The following is a 17,125-nucleotide window of genomic DNA, read 5'->3' on the forward strand; positions in this document are numbered from 1 at the left end:
GGTTAATAATCTTATTAGGTGTTTCCAACCCCCAAGGGGAAGTGACATGTCCTAGGTTAGTCCATCAATCTATAGGTGTGCGTGAAAATGATGGCTATGGAGTGGTTAAGACTTTAGGGCAAGGTACCATAGACATGTGACCAACTAATGGAGGTCCAAAATCCTAAGTGTATATATGTACAGAGGGAGAAATTGTATAAGCACAAGTTACTCCTTTACTCGGCCTAATTTTTTTCAACCCTCTGGTGTGCCTATTACCTCTTTATGATTTATCTTTATTTAGGTGCATAACTCAATATCCCAAGCTTGCTTTTGAAATTTTTAATTACCCCTTTAGGATGAGTCAATTTCTCACTCATAAGGGTTGGGACATACAAAAGTTCCTTTCTTTAGATAAAAGCATCAAATGCTTGAGGAATCGATTGATGGCTAGTGAGGGGAATGGAGCTCATGCTAGCTTTTGCTAACGCACTAAATAAATGTCCCAACCATTTTTTGCATTTTGCATTTTTCTATTGTTTTAATTTTTCTTATGCTTTTATCTTTCTTTTAATTGCATCAACCTCCGAAGCTATGTTTTTTGGGCCCAAACTTAAGGATGAGGATGAAGGGTGTCAAATCCAATGACCAATTATTACCAGCGCAAAGAATGGGGGTGAATAAGGGAAATGATGGAAAGTGGTAAAGTATGGATTACCTTGGACACACTACTTCAATTGGTGCTTCCCTAGTAGTGCCCTAGGATTGTCCTTCCTATAACCCTAAGGCCTCAAAGGAGGTCCCACAAGATTAGAGTCAAAGGCTAACCTACCAAATGAAGTGAGGGGACAAGAATACAATTGAGATTGATCAATTATCTAGTTTGCATCTTGATCCATATTAGTATGCCCATGAAAGCACATTATGGAAATAATGACTAAAGTACTAGCCAATGGATGACACGCCTTCCTTCAAGAAAGAATGTCAAATGGGAGAGAGAAATCTAACCATAACAAGAAGCATAGAATCATAATATCATGTTATGCATGATCATACAGGGCCACCCATTGGCTTCTTGTCCAAGGAGAAGAATTTTTTTCTTCCATGGGTTACCGACTTTATGGTGGGTAACAGTGCCTACAATCATAGGGTGATATTTCATTATTTCTTTGTTAAATTGCCTAAATGTGAAATTTGTTAGACTATTTCAGCCCCCCTCCATGTAAAACCTACATTGTTGAAGATTTAACCAAAAGTCATCTCCACCCCATCCTCCCACAAAGAGTGGAATTTTATCATTCACGTATGTTCAACAACAAAAGGGTTATCTTTTGCATCAGTGACTAGCACTTTTGTTTTCTACTTTTCAATGAAATTCAATTGGTTTTGATGTTAAAGCAAAGAAAATCTCTACTGGTCTTTAACTTGAGCCTTTACCAATTTGATAGAACAATCTTTCCATAACAAGATATTATTGCTTTTGTTATTAAATTAGAGAGAAACCTTTACCATCTGATGCAACACTTTACCATTTGTTCAAGCACTTCAAGCTTAGCACACACAAATCCATCCCAATATCTCAACTATACAAAAGCAAAGCCACTATTTAGTTTAAGTTTCTCGTTATAAATGGTACACCCTCCACTGTGAGGAACAAAAATAAAATAAAGAATTGTGAAAAGAAATAATATGATTTGTATTGTCCAATACAAAATTCTATATTTTATATTTATGATTCCCACTTTAAAAGACAATTGTAAATACCTCCTCTTATCTCACCAAACTCTTCAACTAAATTCATCTACTAATATTGTTACCTAAATATGTCTAATGAACTAATAAAAATATAGCTTATATCTAAATATTGTTATCCTCCTCTTTCATTTTCTTTTTATATGTATTTTTATTCAAATATATATGATAAATTGTAGAAAATACAGATTTACACCAACGTATCTAATTAACTACAAATTTTACAAATATATATAATAAACTAAACTACAAAATTTTTTGAATAAAAAGTTGTATATTTTATATTCATAACTCTTTCTTTAAAAGTTAATGATAAATACCTCCTATTATTCTACCAAACTCTTCAACTAGGTTCATCTATCATATTTTTACCTAAATATATCTAATAAACCATTAAAAAATGTAGTTATTCTTCTTCAAATATATCTGATAAATTATAGAGTACAAATCTACACACGTTAACTACAAAGTTTACAAATATATATAATAAACTAAACTACAAAATATACAACATATCTCAAATAACTTTAGAGAGTGTACATACAATATAACGTCGAGTTGGTAGTAATTCTCTCTTACATTTTCCTTTGTATGTGTTTTTCATTGCTGACTTATATGTACATATTGGGACATTCCAAATGATAATGGGAAACTTGGTGTCTTACTAACACAACGATGATTGAAGTTTTCCCAAATCACATTCAAAATAAAAACCAACGAAACAAACAACATCTATTTTAGAGCTATTCATATAACATAGAAACGTAGAATTATGTTGAAGCTTTGCCGAATCACAGTCAATAAAAACCAACAGAATAAACAGCATCAATTTAAGAGCTATTCAAACCGAGATTGCAAAATTAGTGTCACGCTTCTATCAGCAGATATTGTTATTCATTTAACATATAAGCATAATTTTGAAAATTAACATCAAGCTTCAATCAGCAGATATTGCTTTTCTTCAAAATGTCGTAAATATTCCTGGTGTATTTAACATCACATCTGATCAACTTGTATTTGTTTATAATGGACAAGCCTACTTCCAACTTCATCTGTATCTAACCAGAACAATGAATCTAACAGCTGTATCGTCCTCAACAGCATGAGCACCTAAAACTATCCATCTGGCCAATCAATCCTCTAATAATAATTGGATCTAGCAGGTACATAATTGTTAAACAGTTTCTTTGGCTTTTCTTGCAACCTAAATTCTCAAAGAAATCAAAAGCTAGCTAGATCTACACAATCGGTAATGGAAATAACTGAACGGCTAATCCAGAAAATGAATTTCCTCAAGAAGAAAAGTTTGTTTAACATCTATGACGAATACTCTCCAAAGCATGTCTGACATGACCCTGGAATCATAATGCCATATAATGCAGAAAAAACACAACTTGCCACACATCTTTCAAAGTTAATTTTTAAACAAAGGAAATAAAGGTTCTTCGGTCCAGAGGAGAGGATTAAACCTGAATACAGTTGAATAGCTTCGATTTCAGAATTTCAAGAGAAACATTAAACCATGTTAAAGACATTACCTTCACGTTTACTGCATAATAAATATTTCTTTAAGCATAGAAAGCAAAATGGTTGCACAGAATGCCATCCTGCCTAGAAGAGCTACAAATATTTATGAATCAAGAAACTACAAAAGCCATAAGGGGAAAATAAGTTAAAGCCATCGTATTATTTATACAAATGGACCAAAATAACGGGCAGATAAGAACATCGAGTGACTGTTTCAGCATCACAAACAGAATGCATACAAATATCATATTCAAAGCACCCGATTTCCTGTGAAGATTATATATGCCACCATACAAAAACAAATAGATAGATTTTGTTAAAAATACCATCCTTTAAGAACTGGCCATTTAGCAATTGAAATGGAGTCCTTCATAGATACCATTAAACCAAAATTCGCCCCCACTCAAGAACACCACATCATGCTAATAATGGAAAAGTTGGTTTGGAGCAGGCAATGAATCTCTCTGAACATAATACACCAGCCCATAGCAAACAGATAGTTTATCTCAATCACAAGCTAAAACAACACCTGTCCCAGTTGCAATAATACTTTTATTTTATTCCTCAGGTCGTTGAACATCCTCAGTCATATCATCAAAGTGCCAGTCCTCGAATATATCTCTTCTAACTGCACGGCAGCGAACCAAACGAGGTGTACCAGGAGGGTCTTGACTGGTCACAACAGGGCGTGGAGATGCCTGCGAACTGGCTGCACTGTTTGCAATATCGGTAGGAGCTGTCATGGGAGTCCTCCTCCAGCAGTTCATTGTTGCTCCACATCGTCCTTCACCATCCGAATCTGAAACTGAGTAGCTCCTGAATGACTCTGATCGACTACTTACACCATGGCAAGCAAGACATGAAAGACTTATGGCTTCACAACATCGACTAGAAAATGGCAGCCTACGCCTCATCTTCGATAAACCAAATTTAACACACGACAATGGTCCTGGAAGATAACTAAAACATGCCGTAACACTGGATGCAAGTCGATCTCGCTCCCTTCTTTTCCAAATCTGCACGCGTGAATGTCAAAAACTAAGAGCCAAATAACTTTATATCAAAAAAATTGCAAATCTAAAGAAATAAACTCAGAATTCAGCATGTGTGAGGTACGAGTGCAACATGCCCGAGGAAAAGCCAAATTTTGAAAAAAGGAAACAAGGTAGTCTAACTAATCGACGTTTTTGACCTTTTCGGGGGATATTTTCTGGTAGATTTTACTGGAAATCTGGAGGGATTTCTTGGAATTGTGAGTTTGAATCTATAACCTGCCCAATCCTAGTGCTCCATGGTATTTCAGGACACTGAATCAATTTGTGCATTCAAAAATGCATCTAAACAGAAAATTCATTCTTGCAAAAAACTGCATCTCCAGATTCCGGCCCAAAAGACAAAAACGTCTGTTAGTTAGATTGCACCGAAGGAAACATAATAATGGTTATGGTATTGAATGTTATAGCACACCATATCGTCGTTTAAGTCCTAAAAGAAATCATAAAGCAAAATTTCTTACTTTTCCATTACCGAAGGACATGTATTGGATCAAGAATATAATATATTTTGGGAAGAGCACACTGATATTAATCATATAAATATATCAAAATCTAGCTATAATGTCAAAGAACCACTTCATATATAGTAAGTGCATCCCAAATTTTGTAAAATTACGTGCTACACGCTTGGTTCTTTTGTCAACTTTAAGTTCCTTCTGGAATATGATGTTGCTCCTTGGTTGGCAATATCCTTGCATGAGTTCGACAACCAATCTTGAGCAACCCAGGGACCATAGTACAAAAAATATACGCAAGAATGTCAAAATCATTGTATGAGAAAAGTAGAATTATCAACCAAAATGGATGTAATGTTAGAGTTGTTTTCCATAAAATCCCTATTTATGAAGGTGTCCAAACCTCTCGAGTAACCAAGGTTCGCTACGAGAGACCCAAAAGTGTATTCAGATCTCAGGCCATGCAAACCAAAAAAACAATGTTGACATGCCCCTTACTCTTGGAAGTCCGACTGCAAACTTTGGCGTGTGCCTCTCTGATACTTCCGTTATTGTGTTAAAATATAATTAGTAATTAATATTGGTAACAATACAATAATTACCATTATTAATGTTTCAAGTATTAAAATGTGATTGGTAATTAATAAACATATTAACATATCTAAAATTATATAATAGGCCTGCACTGCTCAAGTTGCTTCAACCTCGAAGTAGAATCCGAATAACACATTCCTTGAATAGACAAAGATATCATATTCTTGAACCAGAGTGCACAAGACTTCTGGACATCGCTTGCAACATTTTTTTTTATAGAAGAATTGACCTCCTTTTACAATTAATGAAGCATTCCACAAGCAACACTGATCAGATGGAATGAATCTTGAAATAGCCTTTGATAAATCTGGTAATATCCTCTTAATTGACATCAAATAAGAGCAACTGGATGTCAAAATCCAGCTGTACATTGAATAGGTCATCACTGATTATTACTTTATAAAGGAGTTTCATGGACAATTTGAGGATTATAAGGGGAAATTTGAACTTTGAAGCTAATATTGAGATTATTATTCCATAATTATAGAACAATTGGAACCATTTAGCTTTTTTAATTAGTTAAAAGAAAAAGAAATCACCAACAGAAAATTTAGAATCTAATTTTTCATTTCCACTTCTAGTAGTCAACATTGGCAAAGTCTAACAATTCTACATGTTTGTCTTTTTTGCCAGAATCCGGCGATACAATTCTTGGTGACATTGTTATTTTTCATTTGTGAAATGCATTTTTGAGCACATACGGATTCAGGGCCCTGAAAAATCCCGGGGCACTCACTCAGTACAGATTTAACAACTCAAATCTGCAATTGCGACAATTTTTGGCTGGATTTTGGGTAAAACTCATTGAAAAACATTCCCAAAAAAGAACAAAATCTCAGAACATTTAGACTACGCTGTCAACATTTTGCAAACACGAGGATCTTGTAAACTAATAGGCTACCTGTTTTTGCCTTTTTAATTCCTTATTTCTATCCATTTAGTTCATTAATATGAGGCTAAAGGAGTCTTCAACAATGCTATTTGCATTGCATTCTATGACAAAATCAACAGGATTGGCTCCTTTGTTGATCCAAGTTCATGCCTCCTCTTCATTCCCCCAAGGAGTGGTTAGAGAGGTAAATGATCAGTGAATGGAACAATGTCTTTGTCATAATTGTTCTTGTTATTGCAAAATCTAGAAAGTTTAGTGCAATGCCTCACTAGGCAACCTAGTTCTTATGGCAACAACAAGATCAGACACCATTCTCACTTCCAATGGCCTTTCTCAAGTGTGTCAAATACGAGTATCCATACACCACCAATAAATATCCATACACCAGCACTACTTTTGAGTTGAAGAATGCAATTAATGCTAGATTTTTCCCTTTTGATTATTAAATGCAATTTCTATCAATAGAGAAATGACATAACAAATGAAAATTACCATAAAATGCAAATTAAAACCAAACCCTAACCCTACTTAAGAATAAATTAGGAAAAAGAGGTAAGAATTTAAAATGATCACCTTTACTCAATTAGGCAATGGAGTTAATTAGGCAAGATCAATGATAGAGGTTCTTGGATGAAGAGGGTGGAAGATCAAAATGCTTCTCTTAATAACCCTAGCGATTTATTTATATGGGAGATTCAAGGTCAAAGAATGCATGCACCAAGTTCCTTTGATGGATTCTTGAAAGACAAATTTTGCATAACCACATTGTTGCCGCAAAATCTAGCAGGCCTTGGAGAGGGGTACCTAACAAGGCTATTAGTAGGCCAAGAGACAACAATGGGGTAGTGGCCCACTGTCACCATAGCCAAAACCCCTTGCTCTTCCAAGAGGACGAAATTCCAAGTGTGTGATGATGAGAAACAAATTATTCATCTCCTCTTTTTATACGAGTATTAATGTCCTTTTTAGCCTAAAAGCCCCTAAAACAATAAATTATGTCACAACGATGAGTTAGGTCACAAGCAAACCTACTAGCTTAAACAAAAACACAAGAATTTTCCCACAAGTGTGAGTTGTAGGGCCATATATGCTAAATTCATCCATGCATGAGGCTTTCTAGGGCATGCGTTGAGGGCTTAGGGTGCCAAGAGTGGTGTAGAAGCTCTCTAAAATCCTCCTCTGAGGGTTGGCCTTTAGATCTCTATCAATCTCCCTCTATGGACCCCAAATTTTATCTTGGGGCAACAAAGGTGGTCTCATGTGCCTCCAAATGGCCATAGTGCCCCGTCTTTGCTCCAACATTGAGGGCTTACAAGGGGGTGCGAGCCCTCCCAAGTCTTAAGGGGTGCGACCATACTCATCTGGGCCATGGATCAACTATGATCCCCCACAAAGTGCTAAGGCTGGCTAGGGCCATGTTGGGTCCAAGTGCATCATCCCAAAAAGTCATCAAATGTAGGGCAAAGTGTCGAAACGTTGTGGGTGTTGAAGGTGCCCAAGGGTGTGTATGATGATCTATTGTTGCTTGGAGTCCCATGGCTTTCAACTCTTCACCTATGGGTGACAATATGCTTCTCTAGAATCCTAGACCCAGTTAAGGTGGCCAGGTCCGACTGTGGAACCACCTAACAATCACATCACAAAGTCTAGTGAAAGCAACAAACCATCAGGTACAATAATCATTTTTACATCTAAGTGACCAAGCTTGAAAGTAAAGGGCTATTTGACACTTCAAATAAGACATCCCTTCCAAAATTATGGCTTTGAACTCGCAATGGTGTTACCTGCCTAGGTAGGAGTGGCTAAAGTATTAGGTGTTTCTAGCCCCCAAAGGGAAGTGACATTTCCTCGATCCAACTTTCAATCAATAGGTATCATGTGAAAAATGATGGTAATTAAGGGGAGAAAACTTCATGGCCAAGTGCCATGGTCAAAGGGACTAGCATGATGGGGATCCACATCCTGAGCGTATAGATGTGAGGAGGGAGCAATCATGGATGCATGAGTTACCAACTCAACCTTCGTTTTTCCACCCCTCTTGTGCACATTTTACTTTTTCTTGATTTTTCTTTGTATTACTGTTCGTAGCTCAAAGGGTTAGAGCTTGCTTTGTATGATGTATAACAGTTGTATTACCCCTTAATGATGAGGCAATTCATTGCCCATCGGGGTTGGGATATGCAAGGGTTCCTTTCATGATGTATAGGAGCAATATGGTGCTCAGGAACTGGGTGATGGCCATAATGGATGAGGTAGAGCTCATGCTAGGCTTTTGCCCATGTGCTAATGTGTATGTCCCAACCATCTTTTGCATTTTAATATTCTTTCTTTTATTTTGCTTGTGGCCAATATATGATTTTTCATTTCTTTTAGTTGCATCAACCTCCTAGGGCCAAGTTTCGAGCCCTACTTAGATATGAGGATGTATGGGTGCCAAATCCTAGAGAACCAATGGCCAGTTGAACCTGAAGAATGGAGGTGGAATATAGGGCTTGTAATGTAAGATGAAAAGTGGTAAGTATGGAATCAGGATAGATGGAACAGGATATCTCAATCAAGGCTTCCCAACTAGTGTCCCTCCTATACCCATTGGGCCATTAGGGGAGGTCCCACTGGACTAGGATCGAAGATTAACCCCCCATTTAAGGTGAGGGACAGGATCACGATCAAAACTCCTCCTTCTAGGTCACCCCATAATCCATGCCAAAAGCCCAAAGTACAAACAAGCATAAGCACCTGATTGCAAAATTAATAAAGTACCTTTTGATTGGAAGCCCACCTTTGTTCGCGTGCTCCTGTGAGGTGGGTGAGAAGTCATGTGACTAATGCAGGGGACAAAGATGACTGGCATATTGTCTTTGGCTAGTGGTGGCTGTAGGGGTTGTTGCCTAGCAGGCTCGAAGAGATGTTGGAGAAAAAATTTCTCCTATGGGATCACCCACTTTTGGTGGTAATGTTGTTGCACAAACTAGCAGGCCTAGTAAATAGGCTAAAGCTAGAGGGCACAACAACAATTTGGGACAAAGGCCCATTGTCACCACAACCTATGTCCCCTTCTCTTCTCGGATTTTCACCGATGGGAGGAGTCCCAATGTGGAGGAAATCACCTAGGATGATAGGATCAATGATGAGGTCTGTAGTGATTTCCAAAGCCCATTTAAAGGAGAGGCTCAATATGAGGCTCACTTGCTTCAATGAAGCTTAATGGCTCTCCAAGAAAGACCTAAAGGAGTAGGAATAAAGATCTAGGGATTTATGATGTTACAATAAGGTTAGGTATACCTAGAGTCAAGATCTCCAAAATGATATAGGACCTCTCAATAAGCTCTTTAAAATAAGTAATTGCTTCCAAGAAATGTGTTGCTAAAATCAAGAGACCTAGGTTAGGTCCACACGAGATCTAGGGTTTTAGGATTTATCATGAAAGGGAGGCCTCCAAGGACGACCCTAGGTCAAGCTAGGACAAGGAAAGGGTTAAGAATGATCAAGCTTTGATGGGAGATAACCCTTAACGAAGTTTATCACTATGATGTCAAGATTAGCCTTCAATGTCTGAGCTAGGGCTTGGTTTTTCTCACAAATAAACTGTTGAAATTTCATGAAACCTTGAGGATCTCTAGGAAAGACACCAGCGCAGAAGGTTTTCCAAGCAAAATTGCAAAATCATCCCTCTAAAAAAATTGCATGATTCCCTAGCAAGGTCATGTCCGAAATTTTTGGGAAGAAGAAAAGATAATAAAGGAAGGGTGATCGCTAAAATTTCTTAGACTAGCGCCTTTCCCTTGGGAAATGGAGTTTTTATGATTCGAAATTTAGACTAATTCGTTCCTCAAGGAGGTTGAACAATGATTGCCATAAAACCCATCTCTCAACAATTTACCCATAAAAGATCAATGGACTTTCATGGAGGAAAAGAAACTTCAATCCACTAGGAACATTCTTCTACTTGTTATCAATGAGTAACATGCACAAATTTGTAATATAACACTCTTTAACAATGATATTCAACAATTATGGCATAAAAGAAAGAGCTAGTTGCATAATTTCCACACATTAGACATTATTCATGAAAAATTATTTTACACAATTCACTTACAACAGAGATATATCCAATCCAAGATCAAGACAATGGCTCCAAGAAGAAAATCGAACTAGCCTCCGAAGATATCGAAATGCAAGAAAAGTATCTCCAATAGTCATCCAAGAAGAAATGTGAATTACTCAAGAAGAGCTAATCCAAGAATGTGATGATCATCCAATACAAAATGAGGCCTCTCTTATTTATACGAGGCTCCACAAGTTTGATTTAGTCTAATTTAGCCCCTAACGATATTTTAATATACAAAATAACACGTCTTTGGTGACAAGCCCACCAAATCATTGATGAAGTGAAAGATAAGCCATCCAAAGATAGTCGAAATGATAAACTAACGGTAAGAGGGTCTTTGGAAGTCCTGGATGAGTCTTCAAAGTACCATGATGAAGAGGAGGGCTTCATAAATGATGATCAAGGGGGTGACCCCTTGATTTCCAAGAAAAACATCATGTGGTGCTCCCAAGTGGTTATGGGGCACAAGTAATGTTCTCATGGGTCTCCAAGTGGCTCAATAACAAGTTGATGCTCCATCTGTGGCTAGAAGATGACACATGCCCTCCCATGTCTCCATAGAAGAAACAAAACTTCATCTGGGCCATGGATCAGCTACCAAGTTCGAGTGCAAATGTGTGGTCGGTTGGGCAATGTGGTCCAATTGCATCATCATCTCTGTATGGTTGGGGCACGAACAAGCAATGTATGTGGTCCTGAAGAAGCCCATGGTGTGGCAACCAATGCTCTGCAACGGTGGAGGCCCATGGCTCTCAACGCTCACCCTATAAGTGCCATTATGACCCTCTAGAGGGTTTGGACCTTGTATAGGGATACCAAGTCCAAGATGAAGACCCACCTGCAATCCTTTATAAGGTCCAACACGTCTCCTTACCCTTCAGTACAATTAATCACTAGTGCAATTGAGTAAATAAGCGTGCTAATCAAGGGCAAAAGTGGACACTTCATAGTGGCATCCCCTTCCAAATGGGCTTTAAACATGTACAAATGTTACCTTGCTCGACAAGAGAGGTTAATGAAGGACCCTATTAGGTGGTTTCAACCTCTAAGGGAGTGACAGGTCCATGGTACATCCATCAAATGGCAAGTGTCATGTGAAATAATGATGGAACAGAGTGGGGGCAAGAGGGAAGGATCCAAGCCACATGCCATGGTACAAGGGTAGCTATGATGAAGGAAGCCCACACATTGGGTATATGAATGTAGGAGGGAGAAATCATGGTACATGAGTTACCTCGACTTTTGTTTTTCCACCATTCTTCATATGCCTTTTGCCTTTTATTGATTTTTCTTGATTTTACTACTCGAGGCTCAAGGGGATGAGAGCATGATGCATAATATGTAGCAGTGAATACCCCCTTAAGGTGGGGCATTTCATCGCCCACTAGGGGTTGGGACAATCATGGGTTCCTTAATGATGCAGGGGTAACTCATAGGGGGCCTAGGAACTAGGGTGATGGCCACAATGATAGGAGTAGAGCTCATGTTTGGTTTTTGCCCACACGCTAAATTTTATTTTCCCGACCATATTTTTCATTTTATGGTACATTTCCTGTTGTATGTGGCCATATTACGCTTTTATCTTCCATTTTAGCTGCATCAACCCTTGAGGGATTATTCCAGGCCTGACCCAAGGTGTGGACAAGGGGAATGGGAGGCTAACACCTCATGGACCCGATGGACAAATTTGGACCCAGATGGGGAAAATTTGAAATGGGTTGTAATGAGAAAAGAGGAGTGAGAAATATGGTATCGGGAAGCGGGACCATGCAACCAAAATCATGGTTTCCCATTTAGTGCCACTCCTAAAGATGGTAGCCAATAAAGGAGATCCCAAGGGACTATGATACAAGATCAACCCCTAGGTTGAGGTAAGGGAAAAAGAGTACCGTCAAAGCCTATTCTTTCCGCTGAATCCCCCCACTAATCCATGCCGAAATGTGCCCAAGAGAAGAAAGCATAAACGCCCAATTACATAAAGAAAAATCATACCTTCGGGCTTAGATGGTCCACCTTCAAACATATGATCATAACATATGAGTGAGGACACACAATAGTTGGCTCAGGTGGCGAAGAAAAGTGGCACATCGAGTTATCAAGTCGCTGCAAGGGGTTGTTGGTTGTCCACACACCATTTAGAGAGAAGTGAGTGAATGTGATGATGATAATCTAAAAGTGACTACCCTCTATTGATATGAGGGAAATCAAGTCACTTTTCACAAATTTACAACAAAAATACCCAAAGGTTTGCTTGAAGCATTCAACTAGGCCTAAAGGTCACACACTGACCTTAAAATTAATTTACAAAATGATAATACATGAAAATACATCATAAATCCTCCACATATGTAGAGGAAAGGCTCTCCAACATGACATCACCCTACAAAAATGGATATCTCCATCAAGCAAGTGGAAAAATGGGTCCAAGAGTGCTCCTCACTCCAAGGTACATCATCAAAGTGCATGGGTATATCTCCAAGTAACATATACTCTACCATGATGTCATCAAAAAGGAGGCTAACATCACCCTTCTAGGGCATATATGGGTGATGTGGAAATGTCATATTGGCATCAAAGGCATGGTGTTCTTGTTAATTTTAAATAACAATGGTATGTTCTATGCTTAAGACAATTTACTTCAATGTCCCTTTAGCAGCGCAATGACAAATTCCAATTATATCCAGTAGCAATCACTTTAACTTATAAATATTGACAGTGAATGTAGATAGAACATAAAATCATATGTAGAAGACAAGTCAAGACAAGAGGACACAAGATGTGGCGCATGCCAGGGACAAACCCCAATGTGGGGAAACCCTTTGATCAAATCTTCTTATTATTCTTCAATAGTTCAGCAGAGAGAGAGTACAAATATAAGCCCAAAACAGATATGCTAAAACAGTAGTCAAATCAGCCCTAACTAGAAAGTCAATGGTGGTCAAAGCTGCCCCAAAACATCCTCCAAACAGCAGTCCAATTCGGCCTTCCAAGAGAGTCAAAGTCAGCTCAAAATCTTCAGTCAAACCCAATCAAAGGAGAGAGAAAGTCTGCTGTAATTTTCTGCAGTCAAACCTGAAGTCAACGCTGGTCAAACCACTCCAAATGCCTCAATTTTTGTGCCAATAAATGCGGCCTAGGAAAAGCAAAATTCTGGCCCAAAAACCGAGGTCAACGCTGGTCAAACTCCCCTTGGTCAACGCTAGTCAACGCTCTGCAATTTCAACCTGTTCTGCCCAGAAAAACTCGGCCTCCTGCCACATGTGTGAAGTAGAAGAGAGAAGCCTCCAAAGTTGTTTGACCCAATCAAGAGAGAGAAGAAGATGTGATGAGATGATGATGTCCAAATGAGGAAAAGGTCTCTCTTATTTATACACAACATTGAGGGTGAAAAGACACATTTGTTGGGCTTCATGAGCCTACATTTGACTGGAGCCGACCTTGAAAATCTGTCCATAGGAGAAATAAATTCATAACACCATTTCTGCTTATCAGAATGAGATTATCTTTATATCAAAATTGTACCATTCCGAAAGAGGAATCCAATGCAATAATCATCTCCATCATATGAGTTGTCCTAAGGTGGAATTTGGCCCTGGTTTCCAATTTTAACACTCCCTCTCAATGAGGGAGAATTCCACCTGTCAATCCATCATCATGCCAACTTGTCATCTTGTACCATCATGCTATCACTGCTCTGCTTTACTGAACCATGAAGTAATAATGAAGAAGAAGTGATCGAGAGTATATCATACCACTCTCCACTGACTAAAGTCAGTCCTTAATCCCAGATCAAGTTGTTGAACAACATCCATCCTATTCATAGGGAGTATGGCAGTACACGATGCGTGCATCAATTGTGTTATGGTCCCTAACCAACTTTTCCCAACTCATTGGCCAGATGAGAGGTACTTCCCATGAGTTTTGGACTCTATGGGTAGGATGTGTGTCGGGGCATCAACAGGAGAAGGTGAACCACTCATCCTACTCATATGCCATAGAATAAGGTGAACCACTATCCTATGCCTATGTCAACTGTAGGGGAAGGACTCACCCTACATGCATGTGTCTGGGTAGGGGAAGGTGAACCACTTACCCTACACACATGTCAACCATAATGGGGTATCACAGGGGAAGGTGAACCACTCACCCTACGGTCGCTCATAACTAGCTCCAAGAAGCACCCCACGCCCCCAGGAGCTCCCAGAGCTCTGCGTCCAACTCATACGAGACCCTCATAAGAGGGTCGTTCCACAACTCCAAGTCTCTCTCAGAAGAATAAGAATTTGACCTTCCTGAGAGTCTTTGTGAGAATGTCAGCAACTTGCTCATCTGTCCTGATGTGTTGGAGCCTAACTGCTCCCCGTTGTACCATAACCCGGATAAAGTGGTACCTGATATCAATGTGCTTGGAGCAGTCGTGGAAAATGGGATTCTCTGACAAATGAATCCCACTCTGTTGGAAATAATACTGAGAGGGGGGGTGAATCAGTATTATCAAGTTCTTTTAATAAATCTTCCTTATTTATTCTTTGAATTATTTTTGCATGTCAGTACCATAAAATAATGAGCATGAACAAAGAAAACAGATAGTCACACCAAAGAACACAAGATGTAAGGTGGAAACCCAATGTGGGTGAAACCACCTGCTGCAATATGTCTCTATCTTCTTTCAAATTAGAAACTCCTTTACAATGGTTTTGTACTGGTGCAGTCCTTTACCAGTACGCAGGCTGCAACCTGCAGAGAGCTACAACTCTCTCTCGTTTTCCAGTCTCTCCTGGAAGGGAGCTACAACCCCCTACTTCTTTTCTTTCAAGGACCACTTTTCATAAATTTTCAAACTGGATCAAAGAACATCAAAAACCCATCAACTACACTTGCATCATCAATCTCTAATTTCACCAAAGCCAACCCGCATACAGATATGCAAATATTTCCTTATAACTTTGCAGTTGTTACATCAGACATACCCAAATCATAACATGTGTAAAATAAAACATGCATCAATAATTCAGACCGAGATTATTAGATTTATAGATCAAGCGTATGCCACATATCACAGATCAAAATCATATAGAGATACCACTATTCCAGCCTTAATATTTTGACCCATCAATAGAACTTATCCTTCTCCTTACGCTCAGGTTCCTTCTTCATTCAGATCCAGATTTGCACCAAAACCCAATCACAATATTCCAGATCTAGCACTTTATCAGATATTCGATAATTCAGAAATGCTTTGCCAAATGATCTCCTTCCTCTTTTATAGTCTTAGGCCTTTCACAATACCACGGGCCAAAACCATAGGATCAAAAAACTGTTGGACTAATACCATGAACCAACCATGAAAGTACGTGAGATCAACACTTTTGGATGCAATACCACGGGCCAAAACCATAGGATCAAAAACTGTCGGACTAATACCATGAACCAACCATGAAATTGCGTGAGATCAACACTTTTGACGAGGTACCATGGTCCAAAACCATAGGTTCAAATACCAAGGACTAACTACCATGGACCAAAGGTAAGTTCTCCAACATATGCACGCTTTTCCTTATAGGTTCAAATACCAAGGACTAACTACCATGGACCAAAGGTAAGTTCTCCAACATATAAGCGCTTTTCCTCATAGGTTCAAATACCAAGGACTAACTACCATGGACCAAAGGTAAGTTCTCCAACATATACGCGCTTTTCCTCATAGGTTCAAATACCAAGGACTAACTACCATGGACCAAAGGTAAGTTCTCCAACATATACGCGCTTTTCCTTGCATGAAAGTGTGTGAAATTTTTCTCTACATGAAATAAACTTTTCTCTGCATAAAAGTGCGTGAACTTTTCTCTACATGAAATAAACTTTTCTCTGCATAAAAGTGCATGAACTTTTCTCTACATGAAATAAACTTTTCTCTGCATATAAGTGCATGAACTTTTCTCTACACTATAATTTATTATCTGAGATGAGTGGGTTGCCATCAAGTACAACATATGTATCATAATGCCAACAATCTCCCCCTTTGGACTTGATGGCAACAACAACCAATCACTCTCCCCCTTTGACATCAAGGGCAAAGGGTTATGCTCCCCCTAAGAACATGCTCCCCTTGACTATAAACCAGATCTGCAAAGAAGAACCATAATCCATGACCATGAAAGAGATAGAGACGTATTGCAGCAATATTCATACCAGCATCCATGATCTCCTTCTGTACTTCCTCCATAATGCCAACAATGCATGATATGCTCCCCCTGAACCTGTGCCATTCGATCTTTGACCAATCCGCAACCCAGCACATGTACGCATATACTTCAGATGAACCTTGCGTACAACCAACAATCAGAAGAGATTCAACAACAAGATGATGCATCAACAACCCCCATCTTTTGCCTGAGGTATTCAAAGGTCTCCCTAGGCAATGGTTTGGTGAGTATATCAGCAACCTGTTCCTTAGAAGGAACATACTCCAACTTGACCTTTTGTTCAAGCACTTGTTCCCGGAGAAAGTGATACTTGATTGGTATGTGCTTGGTTTTTGAATGCATGACTGGGTTCTTTGAAATGCTGATTGCACTTGTATTATCACATAAGATGGAGATGGGTGGTGTACAAGTGATTTGAAAATCCTGCAAGGTCTGCATCATCCAAAGGAGTTGAGTGCAGCAAGATGCAGCAGCAACATATTCTGCTTCAGCTGTAGACAAGGCAATCGAACTCTGTTTCTTGCTGAACCAAGATACTAATCTGGAACCCATAAAGA

At 38.8% G+C, this 17,125-nt stretch overlaps 1 long non-coding RNA gene across 1 annotated transcript; it reads right to left on the reverse strand.

Moving 5' to 3' along the window:
- Window positions 1-3,500: 3,500 nt before the first annotated feature.
- On the reverse strand, window positions 3,501-5,037 carry LOC149212430 (uncharacterized). Its single transcript, XR_016250770.1, has 2 exons — window positions 4,451-5,037; window positions 3,501-4,274 (listed from the first exon to the last, which is right to left on the reverse strand). It is a non-coding gene; the product is annotated as an uncharacterized LOC149212430 (long non-coding RNA).
- Between the last annotated feature and the right edge of the window lie 12,088 nt (window positions 5,038-17,125).

Source organism: Pinus tabuliformis, chromosome 1_1, assembly GCF_031772625.1.
Source record: "Pinus tabuliformis cultivar Carrire ecotype Pingquan chromosome 1_1, CPIR1, whole genome shotgun sequence".
NCBI classification, from domain to species: Eukaryota; Viridiplantae; Streptophyta; class Pinopsida; order Pinales; family Pinaceae; genus Pinus; species Pinus tabuliformis.